Source organism: Lactuca virosa, chromosome 5 (assembly GCF_052849685.1).
Source record: "Lactuca virosa cultivar CGN04683 chromosome 5, Lactuca_virosa_CGN04683_v6, whole genome shotgun sequence".
NCBI classification, from domain to species: Eukaryota; Viridiplantae; Streptophyta; class Magnoliopsida; order Asterales; family Asteraceae; genus Lactuca; species Lactuca virosa.
Genome location: NC_136430.1, coordinates 276,724,838 through 276,746,752, shown reverse-complemented (window position 1 = coordinate 276,746,752; position 21,915 = coordinate 276,724,838). Strand labels below are relative to the sequence as shown.

The 21,915-nt window shown below is 37.9% G+C and overlaps 1 non-coding gene across 1 annotated transcript; it reads right to left on the bottom strand.

Moving 5' to 3' along the window:
- Positions 1-21,305: 21,305 nt before the first annotated feature.
- LOC145117947 (small nucleolar RNA R71) lies at positions 21,306-21,412 on the bottom strand. The gene has a single exon (XR_013712938.1). It is a non-coding gene; the product is annotated as a small nucleolar RNA R71 (small nucleolar RNA).
- Positions 21,413-21,915: the final 503 nt, after the last annotated feature.

The following is a 21,915-nucleotide window of genomic DNA, read 5'->3' as shown; positions in this document are numbered from 1 at the left end:
ATGGCTATAGAGGTGATGCATGGAGTGGGATTGTCAATTATTTGAAGGGTTGGAAGAATTAAACTTTAAATTTGAAAGCCACGGGAGAATTCTTGAGTGTGCAAGATCGATGTTTAGGAATTTGCGGAAGTTTTGAGTGATGTGGAGAGACAAATTGGGCTCAAATTGAAGAAATATTGAAGAGAAATGGGCTAGAAGCAGATTGGATTCGAATTGGGCCAATGGATTAGCTGTGGGGGCCCAAGACTTGAAGAAGCCCAAAAATTTCCGTCGAAGTCACGCGGCCCGCGTAAGATTCCCCGCGGCCCGCGTGGATTCCTGACAAGGGCAATTTCGGGATTTTACTTAGAGCTCTATATTGGGAAGGTTGGTGTGCCTCTTTAGCATAATCTTGGAGGTCCGATTTTGATACTTTCTCTCTGGAGTTTGGAGCATTTTTGAAGGCCAAGAACCCTCAAGAACTTCACCATTTCATCTCTTAATTCTTGCTAAATGTTTGGTACAATCTTAACTAACTTTGTTTCCTTGAGTTTAGTCATGCTTGGCTAAACTAATCTTGGTTGACTTTTGTTGAATCCTTTGAACTTTTGTTGAATATTGAAGAATTCATGAATTTGTGTTTGAATCTTTATGAAAATGTTTTGTGTTTTAACATCTTATCATTACTTGCATGTTTTTATTCATGAGTTTAAATGTGTTTGTGGTGATTAGTTGGCTAATTTCTTGATTAAGTAAAAGATCTTCAAATTAGCAAGCAACAAGTGATTCTTGTGTTAGTTTTACTTCACACAATCATAAAAACATTTTCTCCAACATGGTGGTGAAAGCATTTGACCCCTCTTGGATTTGGTGATTTTTTTGGTTCTTAATGCTAGTTGACTTTCACTAATTACATGCTTAATGGAATTAGTGACTTTAACTAAGGAAATTGTTATGAGCTTCTCTAACCATTTCAACAATTAAGAAAAGTCTAGGTAATCTCAAGCTCCTTGGATTACTATAGCCAAATTAAGGGTTTAAATCAAGTATTGCACCATTGGATTCTAATGATATGTTCATCAAAAGTCAAAGTGAGGAAACCTTAAGTCAACCATCTTTCTCTTATTGATTTCACATCAAATTCTTATTTTTGCCAAATTATTCATTTAAGTTCTAGTTTAATTCTAGTTTTAGTTTAAGTATTTCAAAAATATCAAAACCCCCATTTTTATTTTATTGTCATTTTAGAAGTACTGTTGCAAAAAGATTTTCCATAGAGTTAAAAATTGAACCAATCTCCGTGGATCGACCCCTTTACCACTATACACTATTTTAGTGTAACAGATTTAGGGTTATTTATTTTGGTTGGCCTCGACAACCACCAGATGTCACAGTTGGTATCAGAGCATTAGTTTAAGCGAACTAGGAATTTGTAGGATTTATAGACTTAAACTTAGAATGCTAAGCGATGATTGTGAGGTGTGAGCACTAGCTTATTTTAGGAATTGTGCCTAAAATGCTTTTACGTACTAAATACTTTATGCCTGACATGCTGTTATTTCTTCGGATCTATGGTCTGTTGCCGACCGGATCTGGAAACCTTATGTGTTTAGGATTCTAAACGTACGACTACGATATTAGAACGAGCATGTAAACATTTCGGAGAGATAAGGATGATTTAAACGTCTATCCTAAATAAAGAAAATTTACCTTATTCGGTGTATAGATCAAAATGGCAAGAACCCGCAGTGGAGCTGGGAATGCAAATGGGAATAGGAATCAACCCCCGGTGATTCAGCAAATACCTGTTGTAGCAGATGCTCCCGAGCCAATCACCATGGCTGGAGTACAAGCCATGATTCGGGCTATGTTAGCGGAACAAAGGGAGGAAATGAGGCCGATGTTGCACGAAAATAGGGACGAACCTACCATGCCCGTTGAGCAACCCGAGCTAATTCCCGAGCAATCTGAGGAAGGGAACTATAGCCGCCATGTGAGTCAAGTTGGGACTCAAGGAGAACGAAGGAATGACCCGGAGAGGGGAAACGACAATGATGGGCGAATGTATAAGAATTTCTTGGGTGCGAAACCACCAAGTCTCTCAGGAAGCCCAAAGCCTGTTGAGATTATGGATTGGATATCCGAAATGGAGATGGTGTTCGAGAGCTGCAACTGTAGCGAGAAACAGAAGACTGTCTTTGCAGTTAGGCAACTGAAAACTGGAGTCTTGAGCTGGTGGAAGCTATTGGCGGATACAATGCCGCGAGGAGAAGCCCTGAAATGGTCATGGGATGAGTTCTTGGAACAACTGAAGGCGCAGTACTGTTCAAAAATAGATCTGATTGATCTGAACAATGAGTTCCAAAACCCGAAGAAGGGGAGAATGAGCGTTAACGACTACGCTACTGCATTCACGGAGAAGATGAAGTTGTTTCCATACCTAGTGCCAACCGAACTCTCCAAAATTGAGAAGTTCGCAAATGGACTGCCAGCCTACTTCGGCCCGACAGTCAAGATGGCAACCACTCTGAAATCAACTGTTCGAGCAGCTATGAATGTGGAGACCCAGCAGAAAGAAAGGGGCCTGGAAAGGGCCGAGGTTGGTGAGAAAAGGAAATTCGATGGATCTTCAAGGTCCAACAAGAAAAGTAAATTCTCGAAGTCCGGTTCGAAGGGAGGAGGAGCCGAAGCAAAGTGGTGTGACAAGTGCAAGAAGAAGCACTCCGGAAAATGCGACGGAGAAGTCAACTGCTTTAAGTGTGTAAAGACCGGGCACTATGCCAATGAATGCACCCTCACCAAGAAAGTCTGTTATGGGTGTGGCGAGGAAGGGCACATTTCGAGGGACTGCCCGAAGAAGAAGGAGGCAGGAAGACCCAACATTCCACCAAAGCCGAAGGCAAGAGCCTTCCAAATGACGCTCGAAGCTGCAAAGGAGGCATCAGATGTCGCTTCAGGTAACTTCCTTGTAAATGGTTTGCCTGCCAATATACTGTTTGATTCCATAGCAAACTACTCCTTTGTGTCACATAAGTTTGGTGGGAAACTAGCATTGTCCGTAGAAAAACTTGATAATGCCCTGATTGTAGAAGTTTCCAGTGGCAAATTCGCACCTGTTAGTGATCGTATTAGGGACATCGTCATCGACTTAAACGGAAACGAATTCCACGAAGAGTTGTTGCCCATAGAATTGAACGGTTTTGACATCGTTCTGGGAATGGATTGGCTCAGTTCCAATGATGCCGAGATACTATGCCGAAAGAAGATAGTAAGAGTAAACCCACCCGGAAAAGAGTCATTTATGGTGTACGGGGACAAACACAGAGTAAATTCTAGAATCATTTCCCTGATGAAAGCTAGGAAATGTTTGTCCAAGGGATGTGCATCATATTTGGCATTTGTTATCGATGCTAAGAAAGAAAAGAAGGAGGTGCAGAGCATACCGGTTGTGTGTGATTATCCAGAGGTCTTTCCCGAAGATCTTCCTGTATTAACGCCTGATAGACAAGTGGAGTTCATAATAGACTTGTTACCAGGAACAACACCGATAGCGAAAGCACCATACCGATTAGCACCGACGGAGATGAAGGAGCTTATGACGCAACTTCAGGAGTTGTTGGACAACGGTTTCATTCGACCTAGTTCATCACCCTGGGGAGCTCCGGTGCTATTCGTAAAGAAGAAAGACGGAAGCATGAGAATGTGTATAGACTACTGAGATCTGAACAAGGCAACGGTGAAGAACAACTATCCATTTCCAAGGATTGATGACCTATTCGATCAGCTGCAAGGTTCGAGCTATTTCTCAAAGATCGATCTTAGGTCAGGATATCATCAGCTGAAGGTGAGAGATCAGGATATTGAGAAGACTGCATTTAGAACGAGATATGGACACTACGAGTTCTTGGTTATGTCATTTGGACTAACCAATGCTCCAGCAGCATTCATGGATTTGATGAACAGGGTTTGTAAACCATTCCTCGATAAATCCGTAATAGTGTTCATAGATGACATTCTCATCTACTCGAAAAGCCAGGAGGAGCATGTCCAGCATCTACGAGAAGTGTTGGAAGTCTTGAAGAAGGAGAAGCTGTATGCAAAGTTCTCCAAGTGTGATTTTTGGATCTGAGAAGTCCAATTCTTGGGTCATGTGGTTAACCAAGAAGGGATAATGGTTGACCCAGCAAAAATCGAAGCGGTGATGAAGTGGGAACGACCGAAAAGTCACACGGAGATTTGAAGCTTTCTAGGATTAGCTGGATACTACCGACGATTTATCCAAGGCTTTTCCTCGATAGCTGCTCCATTAACAGCTTTGACCCACAAAGGAGATACATATACATGGAGTGAGAAGCACGAAGAAGCGTTCGAGAATCTAAAGAAGAAGTTATGTGAAGCACCAATTCTTTCTCTACCCGATGGAGTTGAAGACTCCGCGGTCTATAGTGACGCATCTGGAGTCGGGTTGGGTTGTGTTCTGACCCAAAGAGAAAAAAGTGATAGCATACGCGTCTCGACAATTAAAGGAGCATGAAAAGAACTACCCCACTCACGATTTGGAGTTGGCAGCGGTAGTTTTTGCTCTAAAAATATGGAGGCACTACCTCTATGGCACGAAGTGCAAACTTTTCACTGATCATAAGAGTCTCCAGTATCTCTTTAATCAGAAAGAATTGAACATGAGACAACGATGCCGGCTAGAGTTACTCAAGGAATACGACTGTGAGATACTTTACCACCCCGGTAAAGCAAATGTTGTTGCTGATGCTCTAAGTCGAAAAGTCAATCTTGAAAGAAAAAGGCCAAGAGCGTTGAGAATAAAAGTTGTCTCGACCATTGTGGAAAGTATAAAGAAAGCTCAAGAAGAAGCTACAGAGAAGAATGACCGAAAAGAAGAACGTTTGGGTAAAATGTTGGTGTTCGGTATAAACAGTCAAGGACTGAAGGTATTCCAAGATAGAATTTGGGTACCTAAGACGGGAGGGATACGAGATCTTCTGATGGAAGAAGCTCACAAGACCATGTACTCGATTCATCATGGTAGCACTAAAATGTATAGGGACCTAAAACCCTACTACTGGTGGCCGACGATGAAGCTCGATGTTGCAAAGTATGTGGCCGAGTGTGTAACTTGTGTAAGGGTTAAGACACAACATCAGAAATCGTATGGGAGTTTAGAACCTTTACCTGTACCCATGGGTAAATGGGAATACATCACCATGGATTTTGTGACTAAACTACCCAGGACGAAGAACGGTCACGACATGATCTGGGTGGTCGTGGATCGTTTCACTAAGAGTGCACACTTCATAGCAGCCAACGAGAGGTGGTATATGGATAAGCTCGCAAATGCTTACGTGAAGGAAATTGTGAGACTTCACAGTGTTCCTCTAACGATTATATCAGATGGTGATAGTCGTTTCACTTCAAGGTTTTGGAGAAGTCTACAAGAGGAATTGGGTACGAAGTTGTGTTTGAGTACAGCTTACCATCCGTAGACTGATGGCCAGAGCGAAAGAACGATACAAACACTCGAAGATATGCTAAGAGCATGTACCCTGGAGTTCCAAGGTGACTGGGATGAGCACTTACCTCTGGTAGAATTTTCCTACAACAACAGTTTCCACTCGAGTATCAAGATGGCGCCCTATCAAGCTTTGTATGGACAGAAGTGTCGTACGCCGTCTTGTTGGATTGAGGCCGGAGAGAAGCAGTTTATGGGCCCCGAGATAGTCCATGAGACTGCTGAAAAGTTGAAGGTGATCAGGGAAAGGATGTTAGTAGCTCAGGATCATCAAAAGAGCTACGCTGACAAGAGAAGACGACCAATGGCTTTTGAAGTTGGGGATTCCGTTTTGCTTAAAGTCTCACCGTGGAAGGGACTTATAAGATTCGGAAAGCGAGGAAAGTTGAGTCCAAGGTTTATTGGACCATTCAAAGTTCTTCAGAAGATTGGGAACCAAGCTTACAAGCTCCAATTACCCGAAGAACTAGATGGTATTCATAACACCTTCCATGTGTGTTATTTGAGGAAATTCACGGGAGAAGTTCCCGACATAATTCCAATCTCAGAGTTAAGAATGGATGAGAATAAGAGGCTGATTGAAGAGCCCGAGGCAATCGTTGACCGTAAGACTAAGAAGTTACGACGCAAGATGGTCGACTTAGTGCTAGTCCGTTGGAAACATTCGAATGGGCTGAATCTCACTTGGGAAACAGAAAGTGACATGATGAGTCGCTACCCACATCTGTTTGTTGATGCATGATTCTGGGACGGAATCATCCTAGGGGGGAGAGAATTGTAATGCCCGTGTTCCTGTGCTAAGCATTAGTAGATGATGTAATAGTCTAGGTCAACTATTGTAACTCTTTTTGAAGTAATAAACCTAAATTATTTGAGTATTATGTGAATTATGTGAATTTATGTGCTTTATACTTAATTATAAAGGTAAAATAAATAAAGGATAAAAATAAGCGTCAAAATTAAAGTGTAAGATAAACCCAATATCTTTACATAAAGTTTTAGTGGTCGAAACAAGGATTCCGAATATATAAAGAACGCCGAAATCCGAGTTATAACAAAGAAGTTATGACCCGTCGAAGTTTTACGGCAAAACGGGCACGGCACCGGGAAACGTAAATAGTGAATTTACGATAGAAGACTTTTTATCCTTAGCAATCTAAACAAAAGTTGTAGTATACGTTAAACCGAGAACATACAAAAAAAAAGAACGCCCAAATCTGACTTCGTATGAGGAAGTTATGAATTTTCTAAGATTTGGCATAACAGTGCACGGCCCGAAACTCGAATTTTAGATCGAGCGGTTTTTGGCCAACGCGACCTAAATGAGATTTGAAGATCTCATTAATAGGAACTAAACGATAAAAAGACAGACGAAAACGGAGTCAGTATGAAGAAGTTACAAATTTTACGCGGTCATTTAATAGTATAAGCTCCTCCTACTTTTAAACTTAAAATCGGTCGAGAATTAGCCGACGGAGTCATAATGAAAGTTGTAGATCCTATTTTTACCTACGCGTGGATATAAAGAACGTCAAAAACGGAGGTCGTATGTGAAAGTTATGGATTTTAGAAGTCGGAAGTGTGCTGTGCGAAAATGGGTGACGTGACACAATCTTGGACATTGCTTTCTCCCCAAGTCTTGCCACCAGATGGTGACATGTGGCACCAAGTTCAACCATATTTCACCCTATAAATAGAACCTCTCCCACCCTCATTTTCTTCACACCTTTCCCATTCTTTCTTTCTCTCACTAGTTTCTCTCTCTAAGCCCCCTAACCCCCCCTAAAGTCTAGGTAAACCCCATAGCACTCGAAGGAAGCCCCAAGGCTCCCGGAGTCCCGAGAAAAAGGGTCTTTCGGTTCAGAAACGCTGCTCCAAGCGAAGCCCGATTTTCTATAAAACCCGCTGTAAGTGAGCTACGCCTACGCTATTTTTAATATAGCTTTTATTTAATTAAGTAACGTTATTAGAAACTTATAATAAGTACTTGGGCTATTATTATGGGTTATATAAGTATTTTTTTTACGCTTATATAATAGTAATAATAGCTAGACTATTAATTAGTCGCGATTAACGTTAGACTAAACCTTAGTGGTATTGATACTAGGTTTTGTCAAAGGAAAATTGTTTTGGGATAACGAAGTGCTGTCCGAGTACCGAGTCACCACCTAATCAGGTGAGTGCATAGTCACTTTCATCTTACACATAGATATGAAGTATTTAATATAAATTACGTGCTATGTGTGCATATTGTCTGAATACTTGTTGTCCATGCTGATGAAAGATTTTTATACATGTTTTAAATGATTTAAATTGTATATGTATTTTATATCTACAAAATGTTGGGGTAAAACATGGGTAGATGTAGTAGACGATGTGTGATAAAATGATGAGAGGCCTCGATGTTGTTGTTATTGATTCTGTCATCTAGCGGAGTATGGATGACAACCACAGACTCTTCTAGACAGTCCAGTGGAACGCTAGCAGGCTCGCAACCTGTAGGTGTTTGTGAACGATGTGTTCACCGGTGTACTCCATCCCCCTCATGGTTGCCTTTAGGACATTTATTGCTGAGGAACCCCCTTAGCAGTAGTGTCCATCCCGATGATGATCCTTAGGCTAGGTCCCTTATGATAGGTGTTTAGGGACGTAAAGTGAGGATAACGGGAATGGGTAATCAAGTTATTGTTGGTTGATGAAATTAATAAACTTATTTATTGTGGGTTGAAAACCCTATGTGCTCACCAGGCTCCCAAGCCTGACCCACTCAGTTTCATGTATTACAGGTAGTGGCGTTCGAGCATAGATGTGATGTTTTGGGATGAGGGATTACGGATATAGGCCTGTAGATATGAAATAATGTAGTAAGGCTTATATTGTACTGTTTATGCTTTTGATCTGTATCGAACATGACATCCCGAGTCTTTTTAATGAAATACATTTCTACGGAAATGCTTTGATAAATCTTTATCATATTTTTATTTTGGGAAAAATTCCGCAACACTTTTATGTAAAATGTTACTCTGATTTTCAAACAAGCATAAACAAAATCGGTCTTTACTGGCCGTGAAAATGGGGATGTTGATAGCTTCATTTTATTTACTTCTTTTTATAGTTTATTTTAGCATATTTCATTCACAATTTAGATAATTTCCATGCATATTTTACTTTTTGTTATTTTATGACCACTTTCGGGTTCTTTCGAGTTTTGTGAGCTTAATTACAGATTTTAAGGAGACTAGCGGAGCGGGATCTTTTGGAAAGCAATTGGACTTGGAGGACAACAAGGATTTTAGGCTTGATGGCTATAGAGGTGATGCATGGAGTGGGATTGTCAATTATTTGAAGGGTTGGAAGAATTAAACTTTAAATTTGAAAGCCACGGGAGAATTCTTGAGTGTGCAAGATCGATGTTTAGGAATTTGCGGAAGTTTTGAGTGATGTGGAGAGACAAATTGGGCTCAAATTGAAGAAATATTGAAGAGAAATGGGCTAGAAGCAGATTGGATTCGAATTGGGCCAATGGATTAGCTGTGGGGGCCCAAGACTTGAAGAAGCCCAAAAATTTCCGTCGAAGTCACGCGGCCCGCGTAAGATTCCCCGCGGCCCGCGTGGATTCCTGACAAGGGCAATTTCGGGATTTTACTTAGAGCTCTATATTGGGAAGGTTGGTGTGCCTCTTTAGCATAATCTTGGAGGTCCGATTTTGATACTTTCTCTCTGGAGTTTGGAGCATTTTTGAAGGCCAAGAACCCTCAAGAACTTCACCATTTCATCTCTTAATTCTTGCTAAATGTTTGGTACAATCTTAACTAACTTTGTTTCCTTGAGTTTAGTCATGCTTGGCTAAACTAATCTTGGTTGACATTTGTTGAATCCTTTGAACTTTTGTTGAATATTGAAGAATTCATGAATTTGTGTTTGAATCTTTATGAAAATGTTTTGTGTTTTAACATCTTATCATTACTTGCATGTTTTTATTCATGAGTTTAAATGTGTTTGTGGTGATTAGTTGGCTAATTTCTTGATTAAGTAAAGGATCTTCAAATTAGCAAGCAACAAGTGATTCTTGTGTTAGTTTTACTTCACACAATCATAAAAACATTTTCTCCAACATGGTGGTGAAAGCATTTGACCCCTCTTGGATTTGGTGATTTTTTTGGTTCTTAATGCTAGTTGACTTTCACTAATTACATGCTTAATGGAATTAGTGACTTTAACTAAGGAAATTGTTATGAGCTTCTCTAACCATTTCAACAATTAAGAAAAGTCTAGGTAATCTCAAGCTCCTTGGATTACTATAGCCAAATTAAGGGTTTAAATCAAGTATTGCACCATTGGATTCTAATGATATGTTCATCAAAAGTCAAAGTGAGGAAACCTTAAGTCAACCATCTTTCTCTTATTGGTTTCACATCAAATTCTTATTTTTGCCAAATTATTCATTTAAGTTCTAGTTTAATTCTAGTTTTAGTTTAAGTATTTCAAAAATATCAAAACCCCCATTTTTATTTTATTGTCATTTTAGAAGTACTGTTGCAAAAAGATTTTCCATAGAGTTAAAAATTGAACCAATCTCCGTGGATCGACCCCTTTACCACTATACACTATTTTAGTGTAAAAGATTTAGGGTTATTTATTTTTGTTGGCCTCGACAACCACCAAATTTTGGCGCCGTTGCCGGGGATTGGTTTATATTTAATCAGTTTGTTTCTCTATGCCTAAATCTCATTGTGCAGGTAGTCTAGTTTAAAACTAAAAAAATTGAAAAAAAAATTATGGTTCAGAAATGAACACTCCTTGCATTGAAGATAAACTTTCTGAGTTAGCTCAGTTAGTTATGATGATTGAAAGTGACCAAAGTGTGCAACCCTCGCCTCTTCTTTGCGATAATTGCGCCCAAAATGGACATCATTCCGATATGTGTCCATATTCATAAGGAGAATGGGAAGAAGTGCAAGAGAAGGGAAGCTACTACTGGTCAAACCAATGGATTTATGATCAACCTCAACATGATCAATGGTGGGACAACAACCAAGCTTGGGGATACAACCAATACCAAAGCCCATATCAAGCTTGGAGAAATGAAAAATACCAACCAACTCCACAATTCCAACATCCATATCCTCCACCTCCTCAACAACCTGAAATTCCAAGCATGTCCTTAGAGGACATTGTGAAGAGCATTGCCACATCTACCCAAATTTTCCAAGGAACAACCCAAGCTAGCCTCAAAAGCTTAGAGAAACAAATAACACAACTTGCTCAATCAATAAGTATAATGGAAGCTCAAGAGAAACTACCATCTGAAGAGAGCCCATGGCATAGCACATGTGCCATTCCTTTGAAAGATGAGAAAAGTTTTGATGGCCTAAGAGTGTTATATGAAGAAGTGGAAGAAGGAGTAGAAATGGAAGAGGCTGTCAAGGAGGAAGAAGAAATTGAGAAAGATGTCAATGAAACTATAGAGGAAGTGTTGGGTGTTAACAAAAGAGAGGTTGAGCCACCCACTACCATTGAGAAACTAACTCCAGTGGTAGACAAACCACAAGAGCTGAAAACGATAAATCTGTCGGACCTTTTAATTGATACATATCCCGAGAAGGAAGACACCCAACCGGTCACCAACTCGACCACTATGTTGAATATGGAAGAGTTGGTCACCTTACTAAACAAGTACAAGAAAGAATATGGTTGGATTCTTTCTATTATCAAAGGTCTAAGTCCGGTATGGTTTTTCCGTAAAAAGAAAGTCAAATACAAGAAAAGAGTCCCAATGGAGATGTGGAAATTAAAAAATGTTGACACGGGCAAGTCTTCAAGGTTAATGGACATTGGTTGAAGCCATTATATGAAGGTTTTGATTCAAATGTCCAAGATGTCATCCATTTGGACGCCCCAAAGTGTTAAAGTGAAGTTTGGAGGCGTCTCGCCGAAGACGTTAAAGAAGGGCATTTTTGGGAAGCATTGTGCTTTCGTCTTTTATAAAGCGAATAAAATGATTTTGAAAATGTTAATTTTTGAAAACTTTCAAGCTTTATTCTCACCTTTCGTCCAAACTTTTGTTGTGTTTTTGAAACCCGGGACTTTGCGGGAATCATTTTGTCCAAAAATCAAGTTTTTAGAAAAATTTCAAATTTTGAAGTGCAGGAAGTCATGCGGCCCGCGTGAAATTCCACGAGGCCCGCGTAAGTTCTTGTGCGGCTTATGTGCGGCCCATTCCTTGCCCGCGTAGAAGAATCACCTCCAACCCTGTTCAGCACACGCGACCAGCGTGCGGGTTCCAAGTGCGAGTCCTGTGCTTCCGGTAGTATAGGCCTCTACTACCATTCACACCTACTCATACTCGTCCTAAGTATTGTCTCGCAGTTTTCCAAGTCATCATACAAGAAAATCACACAACAGCTTAACACATCAGATAGTAAAACAAAGGTTTTATATTATTCCTTGAAACGATTACATGGGTGTTCAAGTTCATCCTATACTATGCCTCCAATAGGCTACACCTTAAGATACTATAACTTGATCTTCGGATATCCATCCTCACTCCTGATTCCTTGCATTGTCAGCTGCTTCGTGTAGGATCATATGGAATGCTCTTGCCTTCGGTTTTGGCGGCACATTTGGCTTTGCAGCTTCTTCTCTCCTTAGTCATTTTTGCTTGTAGTGTCCTTCTTCACCACACCTAAAGCAAACATCTCTCTTGGTTGTGCATTCGCTGGCATAATGACCAGTCTTCCCGCATTTGAAGCAGGTCATCTCTTTAGAGCATCTCCCAATGTGCTTCCTTCTGCACTTGTCACACTATTGTGATCCTTCTCCAGACTTTGAGAATTTTCTCTTCTCGTCGAACCTTGTGGATCCTTCAAACTTTCTCTTATCGCCAACTTCAACCTTGCTGGCGGATCTTCCCTTGATCATATCTTCAACAGACTTGGCAGCCCAGATAGCTGCCTCTAGAGTAGGTGCCTGACGTACCGGCACCGCATACTCCCAGGGAAGTCCCTTTGCGTACTTGTCGACTTTTGTCAGCTCGTCTGGGACAAGGCGCAAAGCAAACTCCATTTTGTCTGTGAAGTTGTTGGTGTATTCATCGATGGATATGCTCCCTTTCTTTAAAGTTAGGAATTGGTTCTCTAGCTCGAGCAGGTTTTGAGCTGAGCAATACTTGCGCTTGAAATGCACCAAAAACTCTGCCCAAGTCAGTTGCAGGGGCTCATTGGGGCTTAGAGTCTTCCCCAGGCTGTTCCACCAGCGCACAACGCCTCCTCGGAACCGACGTACTGCAAATGTGGTCTGTAACTTGCCTCTGCATCCACACATCATGAAGGCCAACTCCATCTCCGATATCCAATCCATAACTCCGATCGGATCTTCCTTTCCAGTGAAAGTCGATGGCTTGCAAGTTAGAAAATCCTTGTACTTGCATCCGTTCCTCTCGTCTTCGTCATCTTGGTTGTTCGTCGAACTATTGGTGGGTTGGCTTGTCCAACGGTCCCACTGCAGTTCCCTCCTTCCGACTGCTCATCATTCAGTCCGAGTTGTTCGACTGGTATTGTAGCTTCCTCTTGATTCTGTTGAAGCGAATGTCTGGTTTCCTCCATTTGACGATCCAACATCATTTAGATCATCGCATGTACTCCAGCCATCGTGATGGGCTCAGGAGTGGCTACCACAACAGGTATTTGCTCAATCACTGGAGGTTGATTCCTGTTTCCGTTCGCGTTCCCGACTCTACTTCGGGTTCTTGCCATTTCGATCTATACACCAATTCAGACGTTCGGTGTGTAATGAAGAGAATTAAGATAGGAAATATTTTTTTACGATCGACGTGTAAATCTCCCTATCACTCCGAAAAGTTATATGCCAGTTCTAATACCGTAATTAAACGTTTAGAAACCTGAACACATAAAGTTTCCAGATCCGGTCGGCAACAGACCATAGATCCGATCATATAATGCATATCATAAATCATTTAGCACATAAAAGCATGTTAGGAATTTTTCCTAAATAAGCTAGTGCTCGTGTCTATTCAGGTGTGTTACCTAAATTTTATTAGACACACTCCTCACAATCATTGCTTAACATTCTAAGTTTAAGTCTAGCAATAAATCCATATTCCTAATTCGCTTAAACTAATGCTCTGATACCAAATGTGACATCCCCATTTTCACGGCCAGAAAAGACCGATTTTGTTTATGCTTTATAAAAATAAGAGTACCTCTTTTAGTGAAAATGTTGCGGAATTTGTTCCCAGGAAAACATGATAAATATGTTATCAAAACATTTCCGAAGAAATGTATTTTTATTCATTTTAAAACATTTGGGATGTCATCGTCAATACAGAAACATAAGCATAAACAGAACTTACATTCATTTACACTAGTGATCTACATCTCTTTAATCTCTCAGTGTAATGTAACTTCGTATCGACACCTGTGATACAAATAAGCTTGAGTGGGTCAGGTTGGGAAACCTGGTGAGTACACAGGGATTTCCATCCCACAATGTTATATCATATATATAATTTAGAACTCACAAAATATACAATTTCACTATATATATAAACAACTCTTACCCCACCTCGTTAATCCTTACAACGAGACTATCCATACTCTCGGACCTTAAATTTTACATGTTACTTAACCCATACTCTCGGATCAATAATTGTGCCCATTCCATACTCTCGGATTAGGGACAAGTGTCTATGTGTAAATCCATTCTCCCGGATTAACGACGAATGACTATGTCCTATCCATACTCCCGGACTGAGGACGACTGACTATGTCTTAATCCATACTCCCGACTAAGGACAACTGACTATGTCTTAATCCATACTCCCGAATTAATGACAGTTGACTATGTCCAATCCATACTCTCGGACTAGGGACAATGACTATGTCTAATCCATGCTCCCATATCAATGACATATACTAAAGTTCTATTCTCTGAGCATAACTCACTCGTACTCGTAAGAAAATACTACTCAATATTCCTCATAATTAATTTAGGTTTACTCTTTATCCTAAATCATCATATATAATCAGGTATGTTATTTAACACGTATTTCAGGCAACATCAATTAACTCGCACATAAACATATAATTAATACTTCAATCAATACTTGTATTAAAATCATGTTCATGAAAAGGACTATGCACTCACTTGATAAGGTGATGACTCAGTACTCGGACAGTGCTTCGTTTATTTTAAAATAATTTCCTTCGACGAAACCTTATATTATTACCACTAGATTTTAGTCTAATGTCTACCATGACTAATTATTAGTCTTATTATTATTATTATTATTATTATTATTATTATTATTATTATTATTATTATTATTATATAAGCGTTTAAACAATACTTTCCAACCACTATGTACAGACAGGGGCCAGACATAAAACACCGGAGGGCAGGACCATTTTGGCATATAGCACTTCTGAAATCCAACAACCCTATGCGGCCCTTTAAACCAGATTCTCCGTACCGCGAGTGGTTAAAAAGATATTATAACGACGCTTATATAACTCATAATAATAGCCAAAATATTTATTATAAGTTCCTAATAACAATACTATATTTAAATAAAAGCTATATTTAAAATAGGGTAGGTGTATCTTACCTACGAGGAGGTTTGGCTAGAAGCCGGGCTCTGCAGGGGCAGAACTTCCGAGCCGAAAGCTCTTCGTCTCGGAGCCGTCGAGCGCTCCGGGGCTTTCTTCTAGTGCTAGGGGAGTTTTGGTATGTTTAGAGAGAGAGAGTAGAGAGAGAAGGGTGGAGGTGTGAAGAAATGAGGGTGGAAGGGGTTGTATTTATAGGGTGAAATATGGCTGAAATTGGCGCCACATGTCACCATCTAGTGGCAAGACTTGGGGAGAAAGAAATGGCCAAGATTGTGTCACGTCACCCCTTTTGTAGCAGCACCCTGCCGACTTCTAAACCCCGTAACTTTTGCATACGAGCTCCGTTTTCGACGTTCTTTATATCCACGCGTAGGTAAAACTAAGATCTACAACTTTCATTTTGACTATGTCGGCTAATTCTTGACCGATATTAAATTTAACAGTAGGAGGAGATTATACTGTTAAATAACTGCGAAAAATTCGTAACTCTTTCATACGGACTCCGTTTTCGTCTGTCTTTTTATCGTTGACTTCCTATTAATGAGATATTCAAATCTCATTTAGGTCACGTAGGCCAAAAACCGCTCGATCTAAAATTCGAGTTTCGGATCGTGCACTGCCATGCCAAATCTTAGAAAATTCATAACTTCATCATACGAAGTCAGATTTGGGCGTTCTTTTTTTTTTGTATGTTCTTGGTTTAACGTCTAAAAACTTTTGTTTAGATTTATAAGGCTAAAAAGTCATCCATCGTAAATTCACTATTTACGTCTCCCGGTGCCGTGCCGGTTTTTGCCGAAAAACTTCGACGGGTCATAACTTCTTCGTTATAACTCGGATTTCGGTGTTCTTTATATGTACGGAACCCTTGTAACATATACTAGCACTAGCAAAATATTAATCCTTTTAAATAATCTTCCATCAAAAACTCATTTTTGATGCTTATTGTCTCTAAATTGACTAGCCCGGATCTGCGGGCGTTACACATATGACTTTCTTCAACAGAGCTAGTGGTATACTAAGGTAGGTGATTGCAAGTAAACACATCAATCATTAAATTTAAGAAACTACTCCATCAATCTTTCAAACGAAAGCCATCGAAAACGAAACAAGATAAAAATCACATGTAATTCACATGTGATTCACATGTAAATCACAAGTGAATCACATATGAATTACGTCTATATACACACATGCACTTTGTGTGAGTGTTTTTCGTTAATTTTTTTCTTTTAATATTTTTCTTGTGAATTTCACATCTGAATCTTAAAAGCATGTGAATATCACATTATATAATTACATGTGAATTTTACATGATATATACACATGCATTTTTGTTAGTGTTATTGCATTAATCAATTTTTTTAAATTATCTTTTAGATTTTGGAAGAATTTGTGGAAAATATTGAAGAGGTGAAAAGTGATAAATTGAAGAAAATATGGAAATCTTGACATAAAGACTTGAAAACGCAAAGAAATTTTATAGCATATTTTTGTTTTTTATATTTACTTTGTATAGAATAAAATGCTTGTACTATTGTATTTATAGATTAGTAAATAAAAATATGTTTTTTTATGATTACGTACGAATATTATAATATAAGAAATATCCATATATCCACTTGAAAAAAATTTGCATATATACATCTAAAGAGTTGATTTTTCTGTTAAAAAAATTATAGTTTTTTTTTAAATATTCTAGTTTTTTTTTTTCCAAAAAAAATTACTTTTTTTTAAAAAGATTGCAGTTTGAAAAAATTCATTTAAAAAATCAATTTTTTTTTAAAATCTGAAAATTGATTTATGATGTTAGTTTTTAAACTTTTTTATAAATATTTCCAATAATACAAAAAAACTAAACATTAAATGAGATTGGTAAGATGGCGATCATGTCCTTAATTAATTAATTTTGATCTAACGCTCAACCTTTAGTTCTCGAGAAACTTTGAGTTCTCAACGGATCTCACCTTATATATATATATATATATATATATATATATATATATATATATATATATATATATATATATATATATATATATATATATATATAGTGAGATCCAATGAGAACTCATAGATTTTCGGAAAGTAAAGGTGGACTGTTAGATCAAAAGTAACTCATTAAGGGCATAAACGTCATATTAAAAGTCTCATTTAATTTTTAAATTTTGTGTTATTAAAAATATTAATAAAATGTTAAAAAAAATAACATAATAAATCAAATTATCAGATTTTTTTAAAAAAATAATAATTTCCGATATTTAAAAAAAAAATTAGAAAACATGACTTTTTTTTAAAATGATTTTTTGTTGAAACTAAAACTTTTTTAAAAAGCTGTAATTTTTTCTAAAAACAATAAATTTAAAAAAAAAATTGAAATATTTAAAGAAAAAAACTATAATTTTTTTAACCAAATAAATCAATGTTTAGGGTGCATATATGCATATTTTTTCAAGTGTATATATCCATATTTCGTATAGTATAATGTTCGTAAGTAAATTATAAAACACATATTTTTATTTACTAATTTATAAACACAATAGTACAAGTGTTTTATTTGATACATAATAAAATATAAAAAACAAAAAATGCTACAAAGATTCAAAGTGTTATCATTTCTTCGTGTCAAGATTTTCATATTTTCTTCAATTTATCACTTTTCACATCTTCAATATTATCCACAAATTCTTGCAACTCTACAAGAAAATAAAAAAAATGATTAATGCAAGAACACTCACAAAAATGCATATGTATATATCATGTAAGATTCACATATGATTATATCATGTAAGATTCACATGTGATTATATAATTTGATATTCACATGTGATTGTATCTTTTAAGATTAAAATGTAAAATTCATAAAAAAAATTAAGAAAATAATAAACGAAAAACACTCACACAAAATGCATTTGTGCATGCAGACGTAATTCATATGTGATCTACATGGGAGTCACATGTAATTCATGTGTGATTCACTTGTGATTTACATGTGAATTACATGTGATTCATATGTGAATTACTGTGATTTATGTGTGAATCACATATAATTCATATGTGATTTGCATATGAGAATCATAAGTGATTTACATGTGATTCACTTGTGATTTACATGTGAATTACATGTAATTTACATGTGAATCAAATGAAATTCATATGTGATTCACTTGTGACTTATTGCTAAAAGGAAACAAATTAAAATAATAGGTATTACAGCCCAACCTTTTGCTTGAAGTGCTTTGAAGGACAAGGGAAAAGAACTTGTGCCATATGTCGAACTTCAAATCCTCCTAAAATGGCAAATCAGCCTCGAATAAACTCATCACTTGTAATTGCAATCAGAATGGCGAAGTTGATAAAGTTAAATGCTTCCCCAGGGCCACCATAACCCTACAATTACATTCTAAACTAAAATAGACCATACAAGGCCTACACCACTGATAGAGCAAAGAAGTCAAGGAAGGATAATCCATGCAGTGGAAGGATATTTGTGACAATTCCACCTGATCATTTTGGACCCATTCTTGCATAAAATGATCCACATAGAGGAACATGTGTTCTTGTTGGTGAAACATGGGAGGATCATATGGAATGTAGAGAATGAGGGCTCATCTTCCTCATGTTGTTGGGATTTCTGGTCAATCTCATTATGGTGCACAATTTGTAGTATTACATGGAGGATACAATAGATACAACTTATTAATGTACAGTAGATACAACTTGTTAATTAATGTACAACTAATATATGCGTTAGTGAATTGCATAATAATAAAATTGGTAGTCAAAAAAAGATGATTATGTGGGGACAACTGACCCATAGTTGCTTAGGATTCCATTATCATAATCAAGACGATGTATCCTTTGTTGAATCTATATGCCCAAGAATCATTATTAAGTGATGATATTGCTATATTTATACGTAGTTTTAGGCAATATTGATCTACATTTTATTAAATATTTTGGTTATTTGCATAGAATTATGGTACTTATGAGGATAAAATATTATTTGCAGCCAAAATAAAGCATTTTAGAAGGAAGGGACCAGAAGTGACAATTTATGGAACATTGGAGGCTTGAAGCATAAAAGATGAAGTAATTCATGGAATATACTGGAGCCACAACGTGAACTTGATAACCACGACGTGGAATCGATCTTTTCAGAAGATAAGTACGCGAAGAAAGAATCCTTGGCGAATACGGATAACTCCTGAAGTCACGTCGTGGAGCTTCCTGCCACGACGTGGAACGTGATTTTCCAGAAAATATATAAACCCCTCTCCATTATGATTGGAGAGACTTTTGGCTGAAGGAAGAGGTTCCAGGAGGCGATTTACAGCAGAAGAAAGGTCCTGGAAAAGGGTTTTCAACACCAAAAGAGTAAAAGTATATAATTTGTTTATTTGATTAATACCTATGAACATGTTTTCTTATTTAAGTTGTGTTTATGTGTTAGTTGCTACTATGAGCAGCTGAATCTAGCTACTCTTATCTAGCTAGATGAGGCTTCAAACTTATGAATAACATAATTGTTTATGGATTTATTTAGTTGGTGAATTGCTTGTGTTTGATTTATTGTTACCTAGCATGTTTAAGTTGTTGCTTTAATTGCTTAAATTCATGTTATGTGTAGCTTAGTGACCATTAACTGCATAAACTTGATAACCTAGTAATTTAGTGAACATTGAATTGCTAGAGCTAGGATCGACCAAAGTCTTAGTTAGTAATTGAAGTAATTAACCTTGCTGTGCTAGAGAACATAGATTATGATCATAATTGTGTTTGCATAATAAATCTTACATAGCATATTCATAAACATAATTGGTTCTGTGTTTAATTGTGTGTGACCATACATAGTTTTACATGAATTAATTAACTATTGGTAAATTTAGACCTAAATTACTAATATAATAATAACCAACTTAATAATCCATAATTATTAGCTAGCCATAAGGACGAAGTGGATTCGAACTAGATAAGAGCGTCTTTTAATTATTGATCGAATTTGAGTTAAGTTAGTCTGATCTTGAAAAATCAGATAAAAACCCCCTTTTTAGCTTGTTAATAATTAGATTAATTTAGTAGTAAATAGATTAATTAATAACACCGTTCCCTGTGATCGACACCCGACTTACCTAAGCTATACTGTAATCTGACTAGGTGCACTGCCTACAAGTGCATAGTTAGTCTAAGTTTATTAGGTTATAAATATTAAAATTAGTGGGTACTTCCGTGCACATCAAGTTTTTTGGCGCTGTTGCCGGGGAGCGGCTTAGTTTATTGTTTATTTATTTGCTTTAGATTAATCGATCCTTTTTGTGGGGTAAAACCCGCAAAAAGTTATTTTTATAAGCATAGTTTAATTTTTTTTCGTTACAGAAGTCACGACGTGGAGTATTCTTCCACGACGTGACACCTGTGATTCACAATTTTTTTTCCCTTTTTCTTAGTTCAGTTTTACATTTTATTTTCTTTTCTTATTTCAGGAGTTCATGACCAGAGGTTCTAACACACCTTTGGTACCACCACTTGAAGGTCCCGAGTCTACACTTCACAAAAAGAAGGATAAGAGCGTGAAAGAAGATCAAACACCAAAGAAGACACCTTTACAAGAATTCAAATCAGTTTTCTAAAAGAAGTTGAGGAAGAAAACGGAGGAGTCAGGTTCATCTTCAAAGAACAAGAGCAAGCTTGAACACTTAGATTAAATACCCGTCCAAGCCGAGTCCGCTTACGATACTGAGCCTGAATTTGAATTACATACAAGTGAACCTGAGAACGAGCTGGAGAACGAAATGGCAAACATTGATGAGATGGCCATGGGGGACTACAAGAAGCGCATTCGAGATGATGTGGGGCCGGGTTTAGTACATCCTACGATTCCTCCCAATGCCACATTCGAGTTAAAGGGACATATCCTTACTGCACTTAAGGATATCCCATTTTACGGGAAGGATCACGAGGATGCTTTCAAACACTTAGACGAGGTGAACGATATAGCGGATTATTTTAATACTCCCAATATCCCAAGGGAGACAGCTTTGCTAAGGATGCTACCAGTCACTTTCAAGGGAGCAGCAAAAGACTGGTTGAAGGCACTCCCACCTGGTACGATCACCACATGGGCCCAATTGCGTGAGAGATTTCTAGATCAGTTTTGTCCACCCTCCAAAATCTCTAAACTCAAGAAGGCAATTGCCAACTTTGAGTAAAATCCGGGGGAGTCATTATACGAGGCCTGGGAACGCTACAAGGGGTTGTTAAGGAATTGTCCTCAACATGACCTTAATATTCAGCAAGAGATGTCAATATTTTATGATGGGGTGAATGTCATGACTAGACAACTCCTTGATTCGCAAGGACCACTAACGAAGAAGAACCCAAATCAGGCCAAGGAGCTTATTGAAGAGTTTTCAAGGCACTCTCGTGAGTATCACAACCCAGGGCGAGATGGAATAAAAGGCAGTGGAGGTACACAAACTGAAGAGATGGCTGCTGTGATGACAATGCTTAGCACTATGGATAGGAGATTGACTCAAATGGACCAATCAATTCATGCAATTCGAGTTGGTTGCGAGAGATGTAGTGGCCCACACTTGACAAAGGATTGCAATATGGATGAATATGGAAACAAAAAAGCTCAAGTGTGTTACTCGAGTGGGGACAAGTATGAAGAAGATTGGAGAAACCAAAGAAGGAGTGGCTGCCTTACGAAGAATACAAGAAGCAAAAAGAAGAGAAATTTAGGCAAACTGGCCGGGGCTTCTACCAAAGAGAGCAACCACTAGT